The sequence below is a fragment of the Macaca nemestrina genome, chromosome 3 (assembly GCF_043159975.1).
Source record: "Macaca nemestrina isolate mMacNem1 chromosome 3, mMacNem.hap1, whole genome shotgun sequence".
Lineage (NCBI taxonomy): Eukaryota > Metazoa > Chordata > Mammalia > Primates > Cercopithecidae > Macaca > Macaca nemestrina.
Window position 1 is genome coordinate 159,186,707 of NC_092127.1, and position 21,931 is coordinate 159,208,637.

Genomic DNA, 21,931 nt, shown 5'->3' on the forward strand with positions numbered 1-21,931 from the left:
GCCTGGTAGTGATGAGTTCTCGGGGCTGCACTGATTCGCAGGACACCAACTAGGAGCGGAACCTTAGGCAATTCATCCATGCGCTGTTACCTGGGTTTCCCAATCTGTAAAATAAGGGAAGATGATTATAGAGGTTCCTTCTAGCTCTACATGTCTATTATGTTTTCATCCATTCTAGTTTGTTTGCTATGCATTTCTATAGTACCTCTCCTCTTGCACCAGAGGAGTAAGTTGCTAGAATTTCCTTGGTGCCAGTGAACTGTGTAAAAGCGTATTCGTTCCTTTTATTACCCTTCCATTCAGTCTCTTGCTGTGGGTTCTTTTCTTTGCCACTTGGACCAGCTCTTTAACAAACATTTCACGAGTTGTCCCAATAATTAACAACTAATTAACAAGAAGGCCTTGCTGCTAGGGGTTAGTGCTTTCAAAAAGAAATGAGCAGGAAGGTTGCTTTGCTTTCTATATTCACAAGGCCCCGCCATTGTCATTGTAATCTGCTGGAGATGGTGGTGCCTGAATAGTGTGAACAATCTCATTAAAGATCTCTGCTGGAACAATCAATTCACTGTCACCAGACCATATCGATCCTGGAGAACTGTCATTGAGTTCCAGGGCGTTTGTAAAAATTGACAACCAGAAGTGTGTTTCCATTTGGGCTCTTTATTTCTCTGAGAAACACATTATAATCAGATGGTATCTAAGTGGCTCTCGCCGTTGCTCCTGCACGCTGGAAACGCTGATGAGAAGTTTCATGACAAATGTTTTAGCAGGATGCCCTTTCCAGACACACAAGACCAGCATGCAAAGCACCTGCTGGTTACTCTGCCCCCTCCTGAGACGCCGCTGAATGCCCATCGTGGTCCCCTCTTTGAAATTCCTTAGGTTTCAAGCCTTGTCTCACACGATCTTGCTCCTCTGGTCACAGCTGACTGGACCAGGGATGAGCACATGATCCAAAGGGACCATCTGTCCAGTGACCTAGGAGAGAAAGAATATAGTTTAGCAGAAACGGTAAAGGCAGCGGAAGCAGAAAGGAGGGCATGAAGTCTCCACGGTGGTGAATCAATAAACTGGGTAGCGACAAACCCGTGTCAAGACAGCTGGTTACCTGAGCTGTGCTGTGCCTGCAGCCACAAGCTTCTTCTCCACTGAGGCCCTGTACAGTGCAGAGAAGCAAGCATTTCATGTCTTCATCACGATGGTGGTAACTTGGGCATACTGCTGTCCTGCATGACCACCACTGACAGAACTCACTGCCATGACTCTGCCACCCACGAAAAGACCACTCTGCAGTTTTGAGGATGATGCACTGTGAGTTTCAACTTTATTCTCTGAAATAATGATACTAAAAATAGGTCCATACCGATAAACATTGATTAACACATTGAATTTGCCTTATTCTACCTATACTGTGGTACTTTTTGAAAAACATAAGTTGATGGCTGGGTGCGGTGGCTCATCCTGTAATCCTAGCACTTTGGGAGGCTGAGGCAGGAGGATCACATGAGTTCAGGAGTTCAAGACTATCCTGGGCAACATAGCAAGACCCCATCTCTAAAAAAATAAAAAATAAAAGAAATTTTTTTAAAGAAGAAAAATTTAAATTGAAAACTCTGCCATTTCAGGGGGGCTGACTGAGTGGTAAAAATGAAGAATAATGACCAAAATTAAAGCAGAAGCTCAGCTTCTGGCTATGGGGCTCCTGACAGCGTTGCTTTTCATGTTTACAGGTGGTCAAAGGACAGATATGGAATGTCATCACTTTCCACATTAGGTTCTTATAAGGCAAACATGTCTGCAATGCTTGAGCTACTGTATAAGGAGATGTAAACAAGGGTGTCACCGTTTATAAAAGCCAAATGTTGTAAGATAATGTAAATGTAACATCATGAAAAATGGTTGACTAAATAATGGTCCATCCATACTATGGATTACCATGCATCAGTTTTTAAAAGTGAAGTTGACTGATACCTACTGATAGGGAATGAGTTACAAAACATATTGTTAAGTAAAAGAAGACTATGTGTCATTGTCACTTCACTAAAAATTGAAGCAAAACTATACCTTTGTTTAGTTTTCACATACATATGTATATAAACATATAGAAAATGGTCTGGAAGGGTATACCCTAAACTGTTAATAGCAGTTACATCTGGAGGGGAAAGTATGATGGTAGGATGGGGTGCAAGGCAAGACAGAATTTTTCTTTTTACTATATATGTTTGTGTTGTTGAATATTTGTAATAAGAACATATTCTTCTATTTTTATTTTAATTTTTTGTAATTTTAAAAAAAATTCATTAATATACTGATTTACCTCAAAGTTCTGCCATAGACATCTATTTGTCTCAGTTTATCAGCATGAATTCAAAGAAAAGAACATGCAGTTTTTGACATTCAAAAGACATTTAGTGGTCAAGACAGTAATCTTGAAGGCCAGTCTGAATTCCCTTAACTCCCAATACATATCAGATTCAAGCTTAGAAGACTCTGATCTAGTTTCTTTCCCAGTGCAGTGAAAATACCCCATTCACTTATGAGCCAAGACGGGGGGAAAAGGAGAGATGGTGGTAAAGAATGTCGGTCAGAGCCAGCAGCTCAGGGAAGAAAATTCAAGACGAGGGTGGGATGCTACTGAAACATCCACTCTCGGGGGAAGATAAAAGATACTGGGAGGAGACAGTGGATGAGAATTTCTCCAGGACTCATGCAAGGAGGCTGTAAGCTTTAGTCTGAGGACATGTTTAACACCATTGAAGAATAATGATGTGGAGGTGATGGAAGGCAATGAATGGATGAGTCCAAGGCCATCTTTCCTGTTCCTCACAACTGAGGGAGCCCTCGTGCCTCTGAGAGAGGACCCAGAGATTCTGAGGAAACAAGTGGACCAGCAAAGACTTGGGAGTGGCAAGAGAGGCCACAGTGAGCCAGGACAAATGATCAGGACTACGGGCTCCAGCAGTAGGGTCAGCACATGTGGCTTCTCAAGAAGCCAGACAGAACCAGGCCCACTCAGCAGTCATCAGTCCAAGGAGTTGGTCTGTCCAGACACCGTATGAGGGAAGAGACAGTCCCCCTCATCCCCCATGGTATATAGACACCATCCTGGGAAGGGAAAGAAAAAGGCATGCTCTGAAACATTATTTATCTCAAGAGACTTCTTACACCCCACCAGATGATACCCAGTAGAATAGACTGAATGGTTAAATGGAAAGGAGACTTTAAATCAGAGGAAATCGGAATACTGTTTCTTGGCAATTCTAAGTTTTCCTGGATTCCCCAGGGAATGAGGCTTACACGAAGCTCAGAGCAGTTTTGAAGAAAATAGAAGCTACTCTTTTTTTTTCTTTTTTTTCATATCTTGGTTTTGGTGAGAGAATTTTGTGACTCACTGTATTTATATTTTTTAAAATCTGCTTTTACACTAAGTTACAGTCACTCTTTGAAGGATAGTCCAACAGGTAGCCTAACTTTTTATTTTATTTATTTTTTGGAGACCCTCTCCCATCTTTTTAAAGGAAGCCAACCTGCTTATAACTCTTCTCTTTTCAGTTCATCTGTGCTTCCTGCCCTTCTCCCGCAGCGCCCCCCACCCCATGCCCATCCCCTTTCTATTTCCATTGTTCTTGGAAGAGGTCATTTATCTCTACTGGAAAACTGTGTCTCTTCTGAGAAGTAGCATGAGTCCCAAATAGCAAAGAAATTAAATTTCAACACAACCTCCCTCCCGCCAAAATTGAGCAAGTTCATTTGGGATTTTAAATTGAATCCATTTATTTTTCTTTTCAATGGAATATATTTCTGGACTATTGGATAGAGCTTTTGAAAGAAAAAGATATATATGCACGTGCATACACACATACATATATACGTATGTAGACATACCTGGGGATTTTTGGTAATCTTATTTGTTACCATAGAATTTGATCTATAGTAAAATAAATGAATATGACAGCATTGATCTTTAAAATACTTCTTGAAAGAAGTAGATATTCTGTAAGGAAGTGAAAACATGAGAGTGAAATTACATATAAGTTAAATATTCAGAAATAAGACAGAATCATTATTTTATGCCTGACTACATGAAGTGGCAAAAAGACTCTGGATCTAGAGTCAGGAGCTGTGTTCAACTCTTTCTCCATCCACGGATTAGCAGTGTGAATGTGGGCTAGTCATCTGACCTCCTTGAGTTTCTATTTCCTCACCAGATAACAACATGTAATCCACCATCCCAGAGTTGCTATGGCTGAGAATGAAATGAGACAATGCATATGTAGGAACATGATAAATGGTGATCGGATGGTGACCATCATCATCATCATCATCTGAGACGCTGACTTAAAATACTGCAGGGAGCTGGAGGGTGGGGCCAGGTCTGGCTGCCTTTGCAGCAAGTTTCCCATTTTTTTCCTTCAAAAGTCCGGGACTATTCTGTAACAATTAACCAATTCTGGAACATAGGTAAGATGATGACAATATGGTCAGTGAATAAAAGACTTGGCTAAGTGAAGCCAGGTCACCAACTTCTACCCATATTTTTCTCCAAATTGGCCTGTCACCTTGTTTTCACAAATCAACTAGGAAAAGTCAGTAGAAATAAGTTAGCTTTTCTTTTTTCTTGTTTTCTGTTTGTTTGTTTTGAGACAGAATCTTGCTCTATTGGCCAGGCTGGAGTGCAGTGGCATGATCTCGGCTCACTGCAGCCTCCCTATCCTGGGTTCAAGCAATTCTCCTATCTCAACCTCCCGAGTAGCTGGGATTACAGACGCACGCCACCATGCCCGGCTAATTTTTTTGTATTTTTAGTAGAGACAGGGTTTCACCATGTTGGCCAGGCTGGTCTCAAACTCATGACCTCAGGCGATCCACCTGCCTTGGCCTCCCAAAATGCTGGGATTACAGGCATGAGCCACTGCGCCTAGTCGTAAGTTAGCTTTTCTTGAGTGCTTTCTATGTGCCAAGCATGTTACGTACACAATTTCATTTATCTAATAATAGTCACAATAAGATGGGTATTCTTTCCATTTTACAGATGAGGAAACTGAGGATTAGAGAAGCCGGGTCAAGATCACTAGTGAGCAGAGGTGTCAGTATGCAAACCTGGAACTGACCAAAACAGCTGTACTTTTCTCCTCCTACAACATTGTCTGCCCAAATACCCAGCAGCTGACATAAAGGCAAATCTTAATTTTCCACAGAAACAGCGGACTGCGACAGCATGGCTGATTAAAATCACAGATGCATATTGGTCAGTACTTTCACTCTTTTCTTTCAACCTTAATTAATAACAAATAATAAATTTGATGGATTGATTCTCATTTTCCATCTTCTGATGTTCAAAATCCCCCTTGAATTTTGGTGGAAGATTTCCACTGCCTACTAATGTCCTGGCAGAGACCTCGAAGAAGCACCATGTCCTCTGGCTGAATGGGGATGGGCTGTAGAGCTGGAGAGTCCTAAGGAATCACACAGACCAATCAACTCCTTTTACAAGGAAGATGCTTGGAGGCCTAGTGAGGCAGGAGCATCTACTTAAGATTACTTAATTAAGTAGAGCCATAGCCCAAAGCGGAATACAAATGTCCTTCTCTGGGTCAAACACCTGAAGCTGACAATGATGACTTGTAATGAAACTGGCTTACTCAAAAACTTAAAAGGAGAGTGTTAAGAATATTGGTAAGGGCTGCATTAGGTCATAAATCTCAAAAATAAAATTCTTCTGCCTGGCCAGGCGTGGTGGCTCAAGCTTGTAATCTCAGCATTTTGGGAGGCTGAGGCAGGTGGATCACGTGAGGTCAGTAGTTCGAGACCAGCCTGGTCAAACTGGTGAAACCCCATCTTTACTAAAAATACAAAAATTAGCCAAGCATAGTGGCACATGCCTGTAATCCCAGCTACTTGGGAGGCTGAGGCAGGAGAACGGCTTGAACCTGAGAGGTGGAAGTTGCAGTGAGCCGAGATCACACTACTGTACTCCAGCTGAAAAATAAATAAATAAATAAACAAATAAAATAAAAATTCCTCTGCCCTAAAATAAAAATGTCAAATGCACAAGCGTTGCAGGTCTAAGGATAATCTCAAGATTCACTCCCCACCTTCATTCCCCAATTTTACAGAACACCAGCATGTGTAAGCATATACTACATGGTAGAAATAATCATGAACAAGAGAGACAGGAGGAGAGAGGGAAAAAGGAAGTAGAAAGAGAAAGAAAGAGAAGGAGGAGGAGGAGGAGGAGGAGGAGGAGGAGGAGAGGAGAGGAGGGAAGGCAACCAGGAGAGGAGAGAGAGGAAAGGGGAGGGAAGAGATAAAACTAATAGTTGTATAAACAATGAAGTGCTTTGAAGAGAAGATACAGGCTGCTAGGAGACCGTGTAACAGGCAGATTAAACTAGAGGACGAAGCAGTTTGCTTTTTGGCTTTCTTCCCATCCCCAGATGAATTCTCAAGGGTAGAACATTCTCTTACAATAATGTTTGTCACCACTGTGAATACCACACCCTAGAAACCAGAGACCTACTGAATCCTTGAGGTATTACCTCAAGGATAGACTCTAGAATCCTTAGGGAAAACTTTGACAACTTTTCAGAGACACAGGCCACATCTCCAGAGCAACCCACGGCTCACTTTCATAGGGAATGCAGTTTCTAAAGGCTAGGAAAATGTTACATACTGGGAACACATTACTCTGTTCTTTTAACACAAATATAGGGACATATGGTGGAATATAAGCCCCAAGAGGCTGGAGTTTTGTCTGTTTGTTTGAAGTTCTGTCCTTAGCACCTGGGATCTACCTGGTGCACAGTAGCCGCTAAAGCACTACTTTGTCCAGCGAATCACCTAGCATGAAGAATTCCCCTATTCTGACCAGATCATGTCAGGAAACCTACAGTCAGGAATGAAAGCACTCACTATGTGCCCAGGAACCAAAAGGAAGCAGGGGTCGTCCATTGAGACTTGGGCAATGGAGACTGATGTATAAAATAGCCACGTGGAGACTCCCCAGCAGCGCTTTCATCATTAACCCATACAGGTCAGGTCTTAAGCTCTGGCAAGTCAGGTCGGGCTGCCAGAGCCCTGCTGCCTGCGACTCCCTGCGCTTATGGAAGGAAACCATGGGTAGGACCTGGAGGTTTGCAAGCCAGAATGAAGTAGCACCTGAGCTGATGATGACGAGCCCAGAGGAGAAGTGCCGCTACAACGTTGCAGGCACTGGCTGTCACCAAGGACGCAGGAGCAGAAACACAAAGTGGGTCTTGGGGAACTTAGTCTATGGGCGGGGGATGGAGGGAGAGATATTAAAGAATCCAAGAATGACAGTTGTGAGCAGTGCCAAAGGGGAAAAGCAGAGGATGCTATAGAGATGGGTGTCCCACGGAAGCACTAACCTAGTGTGCTTGTAAAGGAGTGGTAGGGGAGGCCTGGGAGCCTGCATTTCTAGCACATTTCCAGCTGCTGCTGAAGTTTCCAGTCCAGGGACCACGCTTTGAGGCCAGAACAAACAGAATTATATGCATGAAAGTCATTCTGGCTGGGGGTGAGGGGAGGAAGGAGTTTTGGAAGAATCAAAGCCTGAGCAGAGTTTTGAGGGATGAGTGGGAGTTTATTCAATAAGGAAAAAAAAAAGAAAAAAAAGCTACTCCAGGTATGGGACAAAGCATGAAAAAAGAAGCCAGAGGTAGTGCGGTGGGTCCGAGGAGACCTAGGTGGAAGGATGGGGCTGGCAAATCCTGGAGTAAGCCCAGCAAACAAGATGACCTGGCAGGAGGCTGCCGCTGTCCCCAAGGGAAATAGCGCTAGTTATACCAGCTCTGTTGAGCGGGCGTCCATCCATGTGTAGGTCAGAGCATTTCCCTAATCCTAGCCACAAGCCGAGAGAGGGGCAGGCTGCAGGCATGGCTGGGTCTCTCCCACTCTATTTCTTTGGGATTCTGCTCAGTATCACGTGGGATAAGCTGCAGCTGCACACCATTTCTTTTTTTTTTTTTCCCCCCTCTCAGAATAAGGCTCAGGTCTTTTTTTCTCTGAGTGGCTTAGCTGAGGCCCTTGGAATTGGTTTCCGTATTGACTCCGGGCTCTTGACTCTGCCAGCCTGGGAGAAATCAGGTCAGTTTAATCACTGCTGATGTCATAAAACCAGCTTACTTAATGGGAGCCTTAATGGAGGGTGGGGTAGGGAAGGGAGCTGAGATCACCCTGGAGGAGAACTCCAAGGGTGGGCGGCTAACGAGGGTTTGGAGAAAGGTGGACCCACGGGCAGTGGCTGCCCATGGCCTTTGAAGTTTCATTTGCAGTGTTTTATGAGCCCATGCTGCAGTAAATTGTACCTGCAGGCTGCTGCACTTTGCCCTCCCCAGCAAAAGGAGGTGGAATTCACACTAATAATGTCTGGCCGGAGGTGAGAGCTTGGGATCCAGAAAGCAAGGAAGTCATAGAGTTTGGATGGCCCTGACCCTGCAGTGGGAGCTCAGTGTCCCTCTGCTCAGCCTCTCAGGGGTCTCTGTGGGGCTCCCTCTGCAGCCAAGCCACCTTCTTTTGGGGGTTTCACTCAGGCTTTGAAGTGCTTGAGGTCCTACTGAGATGAGGAAGAAAGAGGAGTGGTCAGGGGATAAGCATTTCATATTTCAGATAATGGCACTGATTCTGTACAAAATCAGAATGGAGGTGCAGGTGATCTGCTGAGGAGTTGCTTGCTTTTATGATTTCAAGCAGTTGTGTTCAAACACCTGTGCATAAACCATTGGCCTCAGAATGGAGGCGCCCAGTAGACATGCAGATTCCTGGTTCTGCGGGCCCAAGGTAGAGTCCACCCTTTGTTGACAGGCACCCAGGTGAGGCTGATGACCCATCCGATTTTGAAAGCCCTCACCTAGACCCCTAAATGCAGAGGGACTCTGAGGAGGTGGTGGTCTCTGATGAGTAGGCATCCATGGCTTGCTATGCGCGTGCCCCTGCCAGCCAATGACATCACCTGGTGGGAGCTTGTTAGAAATGAAGAATGTCAGGCCTTCTGAAGCGCAACCCATATTCTTTCTTTTTTTTTTTTTTTTTTTGAGATGGAGTGTCGCTCTGTCGCCCAGGCTGGAGTGCAGCGGCGCGATCTCTGCTTACTGCAACCTCCGCCTCCCGGGTTCACACCATTCTCCTGCCTCAGCCTCCCAAGTAGCTGGGACTACAGGTGCCCGCCACCATGGCCAGCTAATTTTTTTGTACTTTTAGCACAGATGGGGTTTCACCATGTTAGCCAGGATGGTCTTGATCTCCTGACCTCGTGATCGACCCACCTCAGCCTTCCAAAGTGCTGGGATTACAAGCATGAGCCACCGTGCCCGGCCTTGGAACCTACATTCTAATCAGCTTTGCAGGTGATTTGTATGAACATCGCAGCTCGAGACCCACTGGTCTAGACTCCATGTCATTGAAACCGCTATTACCTGTTAGCTTCCTTGTTGGTAAAGGCCAAGTTGGCCTCCGTGGATGGTGGTTCTTTGAACTATTAATAGCTTACTGATTCAGCAGTGGAGAGGTCTGGTAGCCAGGAACAAGGCTGCTGTGGGCATTGGCTTTTGTAGCTTGAAGTTGGAGATTCGCCTGGATCAAAACACATTAACCAATCAGATACAGTGTATCCGTTTCCTGTTGCTGATGTAACAAATGAATATATTGCCACACATAGTAGATTAAAATAACATATTTATTATCTTACAGTTCCAGAGGTCAGAAGTCCAAAATGGTTTTCACTGGGATAAAACCAAGGTGTTGGCAGCTCTCTCTCTGTAGGCTCTAGGGGAGAATTCATTTCCTTGCTTTTCCCAACTTCTAGAGGCTGTCTGCATTCTTGGGCTCGTGGCCCCTACTTCCATCTTCAAGGCCACCAGTGTAAGCATCCACACATTTTCTAACTGACTCTCCTCCCTACCTCTTGCCTTGATAAAGACCTTGAGATTTGTTGGCCCCGCTTAGAGAAGCCAAGATAATATCCCCATCTCAAGATCTTTAATTTCATCACATCTGCAAAGATGCTTTTACCATGTAAGGAAACTCCTTCATGGTTCTGGGGATTAGGATTTGGACCTTTTGGGGATGCCATTTTCTGCCTACCACAATCACGTAAAACAGCCTAAATGAAGCCAATCAGCCATGTGCCTGGCACTTACGTACCTAATAAATGTCAACCTGCCTGCTCTCAGGCTTGGCCCAATTCATGGGTTCCAGAACTTTGGCCACAGTCCCCTTCTGCTACTGTAGCAGGGTGTTTGGTTCAGTATGTGTGAGGTAGGGCCTGAGGCTTTGCATTACTAACAAGTTACCAGGTGATCCTGGTACCACTGGTTCCAAGATAGTAGTTTGAGAACTACTGGCCTAGTGAACAGGGAGTGGGCTTCCAAACCAGGCAGACCAGGATAAGAAATCTGCTCTACTATCTGAGAAACTAAACACCCTGGGACTCATTTTCTCATTTGCAAAGGGTTCTCATAAAGTTTAAATGATTCAGAATAGAGCGTGGTAGCTTGTACAGAAGTTTAATCACTTATTGAGCCATATGTTATAGATTTTTTTTTCTTTATTGCAGTCATAAGATTTACATGTTATTGTGTGACACAGGCCTTGCAGTGACACAGAGCTCCTGCTCTGGGTTACATTGTGCCCCCCACCTCTAAAATTCATATGTTGAACTTCTAACCCCTAGTACCTCAGAATGTGAGCTTAATTGGAAACAGGATCATTGCAAGTATAATTCGTTAAGATAAAGTGTTTAGGGTAGGCTCTAATCCAATATGACTGTGTCCTTACAAAAAGGGGAAAATTTGGACACAGAGACAAACACAAAGAGAAGACAATGGAAACAAACAAAGACAACATCATCTGTAAACCAAGGAACGACCAGAGCCAGGAGAAAGGCCTGGAGCAGATCCTTCCCTAGCACTATCAGAGGAGTATGGCCGGCCCACATCTTGATTTTTGTGCTTTTGGCCTCCAGAACTGTGAGACGATAAATTTCTTTCTTTTTTTCTTTTTTTTTTTTTTGAGTTGGAGTCTCGCTCTGTCACCCAGGTTGGAGTGCCTGCAACCTCCGCCTCCCAGGTTCAAGCAATTCTCCTGCCTCAGCCTCTGGAGTAGCTGGGAATTACAGGCAGGCGCCACCACACCTGGCTAATTTTTGTATTTTTAGTAGAGACAGGGTTTCACCATGTTGGCCAGGCTGGTCTCAAACTCCTGACCTCAGGGAATCTGCCTGCCTCAGTCTCCCAAAGTGCTGGGATTACAGGTATAAGCCACCAAGCCCAGCTGAGATGATAAATTCCTTTTGTTTAGGTCACTCTGTTTGCAGTACTTTGCTACGGCAGCCCTAGACAATTTAAATAGCCCCGATCAAAGGAATTTCTTTGTTTCTTCATTACTTACTAGAACACCCTAGATGATGAATCCAGTGAGGGTCCACAGCAGAGAGGAGCTGCCCGGCGAAACCACCACACCCTCTGCCCATCTTCCTGAGCCTTCTGTGGAAGCACTGGTTTGCCAGCCTCTGAAGGGCCGTGGGCCCAGCACCAGGTGCTCTCAGCTCTGAGGCCAGGCCATTACTTGCATTCAGGATGGATGCTGGCTAGAGAAAGCGTGTCCACAGGGCTGGTCAGTAGGAAAGGGTTTGTGTTTCTGGAAGGGTGCGTCTAACCCAGGGGTTGGCGAGCATTTTCCTAACCCAGGGCCAGGTAGCAAATATTTTTGGCTTTGCCTATCATGCAGTCTGTGTCACAGCCACTGAACTCTACTGCTTTAGCACAAAAGCAGCCATAGGCAATACATTTAAAAAGATGAGTATGACTGTGTTCCAATAACATTTTATTTATAAAAAACAGGCAGCAGGCTGGATTTGGCCTGTGTGCTGTAGTTTGCTAACCTTGCTGAGTAACATCCCCTGACCCTCACTGGTGGGGCCTGCGTTTTTGCTTTCACATTTATTTCACTTGGCATTCAGTGTAGCCACCATCCACCCCATGCAAATGACAATCCATATTGGTTCAGACTTAGTTCCAGATGAAATTCATTACCAGATAGTTCCCAGGCTCAGGGATGTCAAATGGGATCCAGCAGACAGCCACTTCCCACTGATAAGCAAGGATTCCGGGTCTGAGGGGCAAGTGACGAAAGGGAGCCTTCAGTCTGCAAATTCAGAATCTTTGGCTCCCAATCAGCAGGTCTTGCAGCATCTCAGCCCTTACACAAATCCCTGGGTCTCCATGGTTGGGTGAGTCACTAATGGGTTAACAGCTGAGCTCCATCCTGAAGTTCGGCTCCAGTGCACCTTTAGAATAACAACCTGGGTCTGGATTAACATTCAAGAAAACAACCCCTCAGGAAAGTGTTCTGTAATAAAAGGATCCTATTTCCTCTCTGCCAGCCCCCACCTTTTTCTTTCAAGTCAAGTCTGAAGCAAGCTCAGAAACCTGTCAAGCTATGAATGATGAGTCAGACATTTAACCAAACAAATTTGCTCTCCTGGTGCCACTTGACACCTGTATGAGCCTGCAGTGGTGAAGGTGGGGTTTATGAAGAGGCAGCAGCCTCCACGGATAAGGTCTTGCACAAACGCTTGTCTACATTAAGGAAGCAGCGTGGCCAGCCACAGCTTCAGCACTGGTCTGTGCACCGTGTACTTTAAATCTTTGACCTGAACTATGCCATTGCCGAAATTCCTTAAAGCAACTACTTACGTCTGTAAAATGTTCATTGCCACCAGCCAGATGCTTAGACAAAGGGAAGCCCTGGTCCTTGTGTCTTGAGAGATCTGAGATACTTGAGGCGTAACGGAGGATTTACTCTACTTTTCCCACTCCTCTTGCTAGCTAGGAGTTGTCCTCAAATATTAAAGCTGGGAGTAAAAGGAAGGGGTTCTTTTACTGTATTATATTACACCATATTACATCAAATCATCACCTCGACTCCATGAGGTAGGGATTATTCTTTCAATTTTACAGATTAGGAAACAGGCTCAGAAAGATGATAATTGTCGAATGACACAAAGCTAGTCTATTAATCTGTTCTCGCACTCTTATAAAGATATACCTGAGACTGAGTAATTTATGAAGAAAAGAGGTTTAGTTGACTCACAGTCCTGTGGGCTATATAGGAGGCATGGCTGGGGAGACCTCAGGAAACTTACAATCATGGTGGAAGGCAAAGGGGAAGTAGGCACAATCTTCACATGGTGGGGAAGGAGAGAGAAAGAGAGAGAGAGCAAAGCAGGGAAGTTCTATCACTTTCAAACAACCAGATCTCATGAGAACTCTGTCACAAGAACAGCAAGGGGGATGTCCACCCCCATGATTCAATCACCTTCCACCGGGTCCCTCTCTCAACATTGGGGATTACAATTCAACATGAGCTTTGGGTGGGGACACAGAGAAAAACCATATCAGCTAGTAAGTAGCAGAGACGGGGTAGAATCCACTCCCCTGTCTCCCAGGGCACTACAGCCTCTGCTCTGCCAGCTGGAGAGTTCTTCCACTCTGATCCAGATCACTCCATGAGGATCTAGAATATTCTAGAGAAGGTGGAGAGGGTATGAATATTGGGGTATAACCTGGAGTAGCTCCAGAGTAATTGTAATTTGATTCAAATCAAATCCAAATCCCAATACCACCTTCCCAGAAATATGGTCTACCAGACTGGGCCATGAGCAAAATGGAATCTTTATATCCACATTAGGCAACCAGGTTGAATTTGTTGAGGTAGAATTTGTTGAGCTATGCACTGCATGGATTCACCTCATAGGCACTGCAGGCAAGTGAGGCTCCAAGTGCATACTTCCCATAATTGTATTAATACTCATGATTGCCCCTGTGAATTTATGCCCAGATGGAAATGGAGGACAGCCTATTTACACTGAGTGAAATTCTGTCATATGGGAAAAAAGAGGATAAAAGAATGAAGGCCTGGTGCAGTGGCTTATGCCTGTAATCCCAACACTTTGGAAGGCTGAGGCGGGAGAATTGCTTGAGCCTAAGGAGTTCAAGATCAACCTGGGCAATGTAGTGAGGCCTTGTCTTTTTGAAAAATAAAAAAGTTAGCCAGGTACGATGGCATACGCACTTGTAGTCCCAGCTACTCAGGAAGCAGAGGTGGGAGGATAACCTGAGCGCAGGAGGTCAAGGCCGCAGTAAGCCAAGATCACACAACTGCACTCCAGCCTGGGTGACAGACTGAGGCCCTGTCTCAAAAAAATATAAATAAATAAATAATAAAAAAGAGTGGAAACCTTCCAGTACATACTAGGAGCTTATAAAGGTTGGTTCATATTCTTTGACTTGAAGGTGTAGAATGCTTTCAAAACTGGCCCCGCATCTCTGCCCCTCCCTGTGTCCATGTCCTTTATGATGTCACTTTTATAGCTCCTCTTACCAGAGGATGGAGTCTGTTTCCCCACTCCTTGAATCTGGGCTGCTCTTGTGACTGACTTAGACAATAGAATACACCAGAAATGAGGATGTGCCCATTTTAAGCCTTGCACACTTCTGCTTGCTCTCTTGGAACCCTGTCCAACTCTAACATGATAAGCCAGTGCCAGATTGCTGAAGGATGAGACCACATAAAGCAGAGACAAGCTGTCCTAGCTGCTTCCAGCTTAAACAAGCTAGCTTCTGCCCCATCTAGCCCCTAACTACAAATGCATGGTTCAGCCCTCTCTAGATTGTAAGAACCATCTAGATGAAGCCAACCTAAATTGCTGACCCCAGAAGTGTGAGGTAAACAAAGATGGTTACTTTAAGTCAGTAAGTTTTGGCCTAGTTTGCTTTGCAATAGCTGTGTGATGTACTCAGTAACTTTTTAGATAGAAGCCCATTCTAGTGATATAGTCAGAAATTCAAGCAGAATGTGTATATATTCAAAAGTTCATCTCAGTGTTGATTATAAGAGCAAAAACAATTTTTGTAAAAATCTAAATAACCTATAATAAGGGATAGGCAAAATAGATCTTGTAGCTATAATAATGCAATTGTATAGTGTAGCCAATTAAATGCACAGAGATGGAGTAACCTATACTGCCACACATTGCATACACTGCAGAAGACTCTAAGTATAAAAAGAAATGGGGGAGGTCTCAATAGCCTGCAGTGTCCTCCAGGTTGTTGGGTTTTTAAAAAAGGTGTAGAAAGTATGCATAGCTGAGTTAGGGAGAGAGAAGAATGAATAGTTGGAACACCGAGGGTTTTTAGGGCAGTAAAACTATTCTGTATGATACTATAGTGGTAGATACATGTCATTATACCTTTGTCCAGACCCATAGACTGTACAACACCAAGAGTGAACCCTAATGTAAACTCTAGACTTTGGATGATAATGATGTGTCAGTGTTGTTTCATCCATTGTAGCAAATGGTCCACTCTGGTGGGGGATGTTCATCGTCAGAGATGTGCATGTGTGGGAGTAGAGGGCATATGGGAACTCTCTTGTGAACCTAAAACTGCTCTAAAAAATAAAGTCTCTTTTAAAAAAAGTTCGCATAACTTATCTGGAAAAGAGGAAGATAGCAAATATATATTTGCTTATGTTTTAAAATGGAAGGGAAGAACAAAACCATTTAAGGGAAAAGAATAGGGTAAAAAAAAATACAGAAATAGAAGCTGGACTTTTCTAAATGCACTGTGGTTTACAGATTTGAGTTAGGGACTATGTAAATATTTTATACAACTTTGAAATTAAAGTGTTTTAAATTCCTAAAGGTGAAAACCAAAATGAAATAGGAGAATTTGACACTGTATGGAACTGATGGCATAACTACACAGGAGCTATTTCTTTTTTTTTTTTTTTTTTTTTTTAGATGAGTCTCACTCTGTTGCCCAGGCTAAAGTGCAATGGTGCGATCTCAACTCACTGCTACCTCTGCCTCTTGTGTTCAAGCGATTCTCCTGCCTCACCCTCCAGAGTAGCTAGGACCAGAGGCATGTGCCACCACACCTGGCTAATTTTTTTTTTTTTTTTTTTTTTTTTGTAGAAACGAGGTTTCACCATGTTGGTCAGGCTGGTCTAGAACTCCTGACCTCAAGTAATGCGCCCGCCTCAGCCTCCCAAAGTGCTGGGATTACAGGCATGAGCCACTGAGCCCGGCCAAGAGCTATTTCAAATGACTTTAAAATATAGCACATGTGCTAGGCTGTTCTTGGATTGCTACAGAGAAATACCTGAGACTGGATAATTGATAAAGAAAAGAGGTTTCATTGGCTCATGATTCTGCAAACTGTACAATCACGGTACTGGCATCTGCTCGGCTTCTGGGGGAGGCATCAGGGAACTTTTACTCATCGCAGAAGGCAAAGCAGGGGCAGGCACATCACGTGGGAAAGCAGAAGCAAGAGAGAGAGTGGGAGGCGCCACACGCTTTTCAACAACAGATCTCACAAGAGCTCACTCACTATTGTGAGGACAGCACCAAGAGGAAGGTGCTACACCATTCATGAGAAACCCACCCCCACGATCCAGTCACCTCCTACCAGACCCCACCTCCAATAATGGGGATTGCAATTCAGTATGATATTTGGGCAGGGACAAATATACAAACTTTATCAGCAAGTTACTAGACACCCAAGCAAGGTATAAACTAAGACCAGAAAAAAAAAAAAAAAGGAGAAAGAGAGAGCTGCAAAACATCTCAAATTGTTTATTAGTCATCATGTTGTTGACGGTAATGCTGGTGTAGGTATTTTGAGACTGGTTGTGTGTGTGTGTGTATGTGTGATGGAATACAGCCTTGGAGTAAGATTGTTGGTATTGTTAAGATTTAGGACTTTTGGCCTAGAAAGAATGAAATACAGATGTAAAATCAATGAGGTTAGGTTAAACATTGTAGTCTTGGATTGAATTGCAAATATCAGTATGAACTTCTGATGTATTTTTATCTTTATTTTTTAAAAAGATTTTCTTAGTGCTATTGAAAAGACCTAAATTTTAGTGACTAATCCAACAGCATTGAACACCATCAGTGACCACATTGTTGCCTCTAAATACTGTTTTGTACTAAAAGGACTCCTTGAAGAAATGGCTGACTCTAGGTCTAAGGCAAGAAATGTCAAATAAGTCTGAATATCTTACTAGAAAAACAAGGAAGCTACCAGATTACAAGGGTCATGTCAATGGACCCAGAAGCCAATCTGAACAGGATCCCACTTGTTTTCCCATCTTTTCCTAAAAGATGGGAAAATTTGAGCAACCATAAGCATTAATTTTACTGCAATGAACTAGATTCATGAGTTCCTAAAAATAATGATTTTTGAAAATTTATTGTTCCTGTTGACAAATACTAGGAAACTAGCTCCTTTAAAAATAATTGGTAAATAAAGATACAGAATCGAGCATTTATCTTGCCTTTTCCTTTTCTTCATTTTACCATTTTATCCTGTAAGGTAACATATTCACAGGTTCTGAGGATGAGGGCATGGACATCTCGGAGGAGGGCATTTTTCAGTTCCTGCAGGTAGATCATTCCATAATCCATTCCGTACTCACGTGTTGCAGGGCACTGTGTGTTCCTGGGTGATGTTTTCTAGATACAGTGGCTAAAACCTCTGAAACAAGGTCTTAACCAAATGGGAAAAGTGAATAGTGGGAAAAGTACACTTTGTAGAAGGGCAGAAGACAGAAGATTAACCAGCAATCATACCAGAGAAGTGTGGAGTCCTGGGAGGTCCCATCCAATGTACAGAGTAGGTGCTGCCTGGGAAGCAGTGAGAACAAGGCCATGGATAGGCACAGAATTCACAAGAGAAGGCCAACTTCTGTCAGGTGCTCGGTAGCCCTGCCCAGGTCAACTGAGGCTGAGCACTTTGTCAAACAAACAAACAAAAGCAGCCCTTCTGTAACTGCAAGTATCACAACATAAAGTGCCTTTGGAGTCAGGAGCGTGAAGCAGAAGCAAGGGTCTTGTCACTGATGGGAACATGACAGGAGCCTCTTAGTGCTTGAGCTTGGAAAGTGGGTGTCTGGGAGCCAGGAATTCCTCTGGAATAATCATTCCACTGTGATGGCCCAACTGAAAGACAGGTAGCAATTACCCCAATGTTAAAGTATTTGGCTGTGTGGGGAGCCAAAGCAATTGTTTGGCTCCATCCCACGTGAGTGGCAGCACTTGTGCCTCTACATCTTCTAGGGGTTCTTGGGGTCAGGAAGGGGCCCTCTGGATCTTCTCTTCTTCCCCATCATTTCCATCTTGAAGCACATGCTCCCTGAATTACTCTGGTGAATGGGTTGCCTTCCTATTCCACTCGGGCTGCACCCGCCAGCAGCATGCAGCTGCTTCCATTGACTTCTTCCAAAACACCCCCTACGCAGGCTCAAATGAGGTTCTGAAAAGAATTGCAGAGGCCCAAACTCTAAACATTTCCTATCAGACGGTGGACTTTCCTTTTGTCACGTTCCCAGTGACCCCGCTGCCATGCCTTTGACACCTCCATCTTGACTAAGACCTTCTTATTCTTTGTTTTCTGCCTGCTTACCCTTGGTTTCTTTTCACTCATCGTTAACATTTGTTAACAACCAACAGAAATAGTTTCCAAACAAGAATATTTGAGGAAAGTCACTTTGCTGGACATTTCTACCTGCAGGTTCGTCTTCACCTTAATTCACACTGCGCTGTGCCCAGAGAGGCTGACTTGTATGGACTGCATCGTGAATTACTTGCCCTCTGGCTTCTATGTATCCAGTCAATAGAGTGGGGTCAAGGAATTTATTTCCCTTGCTCCTTCGTTTCAAGGTGAATTCCTGTTTCTACCCCAAGACCACAGTGCCCTCTGTGTGCAGTTACTTTCTCCAGGTGCCAGTAACCAATCCTTCTTTTTGCCCCTTCAGGCCAGGGTGGTACCTGTGCCCTGGTGCTGCTAACCCCAGGTTCCTGCTCTGTCCATGGTCAGTTTCCCTTGACTCTGCCCATTCCCTGGTAAATGACACTTTCAAAATCACTCTTCTTGCCAGGCATGGTTGCACGCACCTTCAGTCCCAGCTACATGGGAGGTGGAGGCAAAAGGATTGCTTAAGCCCAAGAATACTGTAGTGTGCTATGCCAATCAGGCGTTTGCACTAATGTTCTGATGGTCGGCATCAATATAGTAACCTCCTGGAAACAGGGGACCACAACACTGCCTAAAGATGGATGAACAAGCCCAGATTGGAAATGGAGCAAGTCAAAACTCCCTTGCTGATCAATGGTGGGACGGTCCCTGTGGAGAGCTACTATACTCCTCAGCAGCATCCCAGTCTCTAAAAAGAAATATATATATATATATATATATAAATATTCTTCTTAATTAGTCCATTAGCATACACTCACATTTTCCCACCAGGATCCTGACTAACGCACTGCTTTAAATCCATGAGGGGATAGCAAAAAAGTCTAACATGGTAACATAAGGGAAATAGTTTCAAAATCTAGTTTATTACCACGTGCAGTTCGAATCCTGTAAGATATGCAAAACAGGGCATAGACTGTCTGTGTCATATTTAGATCCCTGCAATGGCTCAGCCTGATGTCACTGGGCCGTTAGTCCCTGTCCTGACTCATCATGCATTATCATCTCACAGCCTTGAAAAGGGCTTTGACAAGGCCAGAGCCACAAGGGCCCAGCCATATCCTCAGCTGTTAACAAAGATTTCCCAGTTCCTTTTAGGATATTCAGAATTCTAAGCTGGAACACTGGTCGGGAAACTTTATTTTTAAAAAAGCCGTTTTGATGCCAAATGCCAATCTAATGAAAGGCATCTGCAGTGGGTTCTCCTTTACAAATGGGAAACCCTCTCTTGGGCTTTCTTGCCAGGATTTTTGAAGATTGTGAAAAAGCAGTTTCAATAGACAGGTCCCATGTCCTTGGTCAGTCTTGAAACATGTGCTGAATGGCTGCTGATGTGCTAGGGCCTGGGGACTGGTGAGAGGAGAAATAGAAATGAATGAAAATGTGGTCCCTTCCCTTGAGGAATTGACAATATCATTAAAAGAAAATATATAATCTCAATATTTGACCCCAACCATATACAGCACAAAAATAGTCATTATGGCTGGTCTCAAACTCCTGACCTCAAGTGATCCACCCGCCTCCGCCTCCCAAAGTGCTGCCATTACAGTTGTGAGCCACTGTGCCCAGCCTCAAAGAAATGGAGTTTAGAAACAGCATGGAAAAAGGAAAAGAGTATTGTCTATGTTTGCAGTTAATTAATAGCCACATGAGCAGAGGGTAAGTTACTTAATCTTTCTAAAATTTCCTCACCTGAAAAGATAGGCATAAATGAAAGATACCAAGTAAGTAGAAAACAAGCACCATTCTCATGAAAATTCATAAAATAAGATAAACAAAGGAAAGTAGACCAAGCTGGCACTTAGGAAGAACTCATAAATGTCAATTCTCCTCCCTTCCTTCACACAAAAAGGGGTTCTGAAATCTATTTCTAGTTTGTTTGCAAAGGCTTTGTAGAGAAGATGACTTTTAAAGGATATGATGAATAAAAGGGAAGGGCCAACAGAAATCATGGCCCTTTCAGGTCCTGTGCCAGGGAGAAGGGATCAGAGAATTGGAAAAAAAGAAAAATCAGTGTCCATATAAAGGTCATGCAATTCATTCTGTTGCCTCTAGAGAGAATTAAACTTAAGCCAGTCTAGAAAATACTTTCTTTTCTAATGGAATTTCTAGAAAAATAGTTCAACAACTTACATAGACAATGTCTCCCAGGTCCACTCCAATTTTATATCCAAACTTTTACATTCAAGCACTTCTCTCTACTTTTTAATAGCCTCTCATCTGCAATTTCAGCTCCACTGCCCAACCCTGATCCTATGCTCCCTAAGATAGCATAAATTTACCCAGACTTCATCTCCTGGCACTCCCTATGTTTTTAGGCTATCATTTGTACCCCCTTTTTCCAATCTTCAGGAAAGTGTTATGTAGGTACCAGCCTGACATGGGAAGGAGACTATAAATAAATTTAACTTAGGTCCTGAGATGCCTTAATCCCAGGTGAACTTTAAAAATCACCTGGAGAAGAACTGACACTTTGTTTTGAAGAGTTGGAAAGCTTCTGAAACCAATTCACACACCACCACCACTCTTCTCCTTCTCCTTCTTCTTCTTTTCTTGACGGAGTCTTGCTCCGTTACCCAGGCTGGAGTGCAGTGGCGCGATCTCAGCTCACTGCAAACTCCACCTCCCGGGTTCAAGGGATTCTCCTGCCTCAGACTCCTGAGCAGCTGAGACTACAGGCAAGCGCCACCACACCCAGCTAATTTCTTTTGTATTTTTAGTAGAGACGGGGTTTCATCATATTGGCCAGGCTGGTCTCAAACTCCTGACCTCATGATCCACACGCCTCGGCCTCTCAAAGTGCTGGGATTACAGGCAGGAGCCACTGTGCCCGGCCCAATTCACACATCTTCTGTGAACACTTATGTGTGTGCATGTGTGCATACAGTTTCTTTGCAAACTCCTTGCTTCCTCAAGGACTGTACCCCTCTAGCTCTATAACAGCCCATGAATGTCACCAACTGGCTAGGTGGCCTCTGATAATTGCAACTGCTGTTAAATGCAGAGCCTCAAAATATCATTTAAAAAGAGATGACAGGCCGGGCGCGGTGGCTCAAGCCTGTAATCCCAGCACTTTGGGAGGCCGAGACGGGCGGATCACGAGGTCAGGAGATCGAGACCATCCTGGCTAACACGGTGAAACCCCGTCTCTACTAAAAAATACAAAAAACTAGCCGGGCGCCGTGGCGGGCACCTGTAGTCCCAACTACTCGGGAGGCTGAGGCAGGAGAATGGTGTGAACCCGGGAGGCGGAGCTTGCAGTGAGCTGAGATCCGGCCACTGCACTCCAGCCTGGGCGGCAGAGCGAGACTCCGTCTCAAAAAAAAAAAAAAAAAAAAAAGAGATGACAACTCATTTCCAAACCCAAACACAGT

The 21,931-nt window shown here is 44.1% G+C and overlaps 1 long non-coding RNA gene across 4 annotated transcripts; it reads right to left on the minus strand.

Moving 5' to 3' along the window:
* Positions 1 to 655: 655 nt before the first annotated feature.
* Positions 656 to 14,340, minus strand: LOC105487746 (uncharacterized). 4 transcript variants are annotated; one of them, XR_011620609.1, is made up of 7 exons: positions 14,272 to 14,340; positions 12,714 to 12,871; positions 12,051 to 12,325; positions 11,407 to 11,605; positions 9,435 to 9,591; positions 1,109 to 1,331; positions 656 to 978 (listed from the first exon to the last, which is right to left on the minus strand). It is a non-coding gene; the product is annotated as an uncharacterized lncRNA (long non-coding RNA). The 4 variants fall into 4 exon arrangements; XR_011620607.1 differs by having other exon boundaries at positions 1,109 to 1,345; XR_011620610.1 differs by lacking the exons at positions 11,407 to 11,605; positions 12,051 to 12,325 and having other exon boundaries at positions 1,109 to 1,345.
* Between the last annotated feature and the right edge of the window lie 7,591 nt (positions 14,341 to 21,931).